The sequence below is a fragment of the Galeopterus variegatus genome, unplaced genomic scaffold (assembly GCF_000696425.1).
Source record: "Galeopterus variegatus unplaced genomic scaffold, G_variegatus-3.0.2 Scaffold1891, whole genome shotgun sequence".
NCBI classification, from domain to species: Eukaryota; Metazoa; Chordata; class Mammalia; order Dermoptera; family Cynocephalidae; genus Galeopterus; species Galeopterus variegatus.
The window spans coordinates 88649-91598 of NW_007728002.1; the positions used below are offsets into that span (position 1 = coordinate 88649).

Here is a 2950-nt window from a genome sequence, read left to right on the forward strand (position 1 = left end):
CTGCATCCTAGCGGTGATGTCTTTAAAAGCACTGGTAGCCCAAAAGTTGTGTACTTATACTTAAGTCAGTCTCACAACAGTCATAATTTCAAAGTATACTAATTATTAATCTGATGGTAGGTAATCATTCCCTCATCTTCCCCATCCCCCACTCCATCGAGTCTTCAGTCCGCTCTGTTAGGAAGAGTGTTTTCTTTTTTCTTTCTGTAATGAAACATTTTAGAGAAAGATTTTACCTCTCTCATGGAATCTTCCTCCTCAGAACATCCATGTACTGGGAAAAGAGTAGATATAATAACTTTTTTGATTACCCTGCAATTAAGAAAGAATAGAAATACAGTTTTGTTTATGCAGAAAACTTTTTTACTGTACCATATGGTTTGGTGCTAGGAAAAAATGATGAGTATGACATGGTCCCTCTCGTCTGGAGTCTAAAGGAAATTGCCAATGTTCTCCTCTTTAATATAAAGGGAGTATAATAATATTGAGGTAAATATATATTTCTTTTTTAGAGATATATAACATATGTTCATAAAGACATCAAGGCTAGAATATAAAGGTTTTTAAGAGGAGGGTTTTTATGCTACATAAAAGGACAGATATACATTGTTTCGAGTGTCTGGCCTTCAGGGATGGATCTAATTTTGTTGCTGAGTTCTGTCACCTACTCTCTTTTCAGTGATTTTATTTTGCCAGAGATGTTGCCATTATACTAAGCCTAGAGGTAGTAGTAAACCGTTTCCAAGACTTTTTGCTACTTTAGAATTCCTTAGGACCTAGTGATAGCAGCTGTAAAATGCAATCATAATAAGAAACAAATATCCCAAACCTTAGTAGCCTAGAGGTAGTAGTAAACCGTTTCCAAGACTTTTTGCTACTTTAGAATTCCTTAGGACCAAGTGATAGCAGCTGTAAAATGCAATCATAATAAGAAACAAATATCCCAAACCTTAGGTCTTCTTTAAACCTTGGAAGCTTGTTTCAAGGAGTGACTCAAAAGTATTACTTTCTGGGTATTTGCTCGCCGTAGATTAGGTACTGTGTTAGCCCCTTATAAATATTTTGTTAATCTCAAAGCAACCCTATATTGAAATGGCACTGCAGTATTTTATAGTTGAAGAAACTGAGACTCAGGTTAAATAACTAGCAGAAAGGTTCTGTAGCTTATATGTGGCAGAGACAGGTTTGCAGCCTAGAGCCAACCCCTTGAATACTCTGGGTCAGTTTATAACTTAGCATTAAAATGACCCTGTATTTATTGATTAAAACTTTTGACCCCAGTTATTGTATTGTAAGGTTTTGCGTATTTCCAAAGCACGTGACTTAACTTTCATAGAAACAACTTTATTTATGAACATTTGTTTTATTGATTTATTAATGTTTTATTAGGTTATGTAATAACAATAGTTATTATTGCCTGGAACAAATAAAATTGGCCCCAGGTAAGCGTACTGTTTGACTGTTAAGAGTAAATGTGCTGCAGCATGGCCTGGGATCTGTCATAGGCATCAGAAGTAATGGAGCATGTAGATTAACAGGAAGTCAAGGAGCACTTCCACTCTTCTTATCACAGAACTTCAAAACAATTTTGGGAATTGTAATGGAGAAACACCGTCCTTAAAAATAGTAATTTGGAAGGTTAATACTTTACAAATAAAACCTTTGCATGTGTGTATAAGTTAAAGAATGTAAAAAAATAACTCAAAATCAATTTTCTCTTCCATACTGGTTTGTTCCAGGCATCACAAATCATTTCATGCCATGTACTCATTCTTTACTCCATGTTCCTTCTACCCAGTCTCATGGCTTTTTCTACTCTTTCAATTCCCAATCTGTATTTCTGGTCCAAATATCTCTCTTGTGCTCCAAACTAGTATATCCAACCTAGTGTTCCATAGATAGTTCAAAATCTGTGTGCCTCAGGAAAATGATGTCCATGACTCCCAGTACCTTTTTCCATCAGCTACTCAGATTCCCCCAACCAAAAAACTCCAAAAGGAGTCCTCCTTTACCCCTTTTATTAGTTAGCTTGGGCTGCATAACAAAATGCCACGTATTAGGTGGCTTAAACAATAGAGTTTCTCACAGTTTTGCAGACTGGAATTCCCAGAATAGGGTGCCAGCCAGGTTGGTGTCTGGTGAGGGCTCTCCCCTGGGGTTGTGCAGATGGCCGTCTTCTTGCTTGTGCTCACATGGCTTTTGTTTGGTGCGTGCATGGGAGGAGAGTGAGAGAAGACAGCATGAGCAAGCTCTCTTGTTTCTCTTTTTATAAAGACACTAGTCATGTTAGATCAGACCCCTCTCTCATGACCTCACTTAACCATAATTACTTCCTTAGAGGCTCTACCTCCAAATACAGGCATGGGGATTAGGGCTTCAGCATATGAGTTTTGGAGCGGGGAGATCACAAATATTTAGTCCTTAACACTCCTCTTACTCATTACCTGCATCCAGTCAGTCTAAAAGTTGTATCTCTTAAAGCTCCTTAATAATTATATCCCGGAGTTTCTCAGCTGTGGCACTACTGACATTTTGGCTGGATCATTCTTTTGGGGGGTTGGGGGGGGCAGACAGGGGATCTGTACTGTACATTGTAGGATGGTTAACAGCATCCCTCGTCCCTACCTACTAGATTCCTGTAGTACGTCCCAGTTGTGACAACCAAAAATGTCTTTAGACATTAGAAAATGTCCTGTGGGGGTGCAAAATCATCCCGTTGAGAAGCATTGCTCTAACTTCATCATTGCTTGCCTGTACTGTGGTATTTCCTTAAGGGTATTTCAACTTGTCTTTAACCCTCCACAATCCTTTTAGTTCTACATATTATCACCAGATGATCTTCCCAACATGCAAATCTGTTCCTGTCAGACTCCCTGAATAAAATTGTAACTTTCTTTTTTTTTTTTTTTTGTCTTTTTTCCGTGTCCGGCAATGGATCGCAACCCTCAGT

General features: G+C 38.2%; 1 protein-coding gene across 1 annotated transcript in view; it reads left to right on the top strand.

Annotated features, from left to right (window-relative positions):
* The window catches only part of LOC103595934 (chromosome unknown open reading frame, human C9orf41), a 49715-nt gene that overhangs the window by 31998 nt on the left and 14767 nt on the right, over positions 1 to 2950 (top strand). The gene's annotated exons all lie outside the window — the stretch shown is intronic.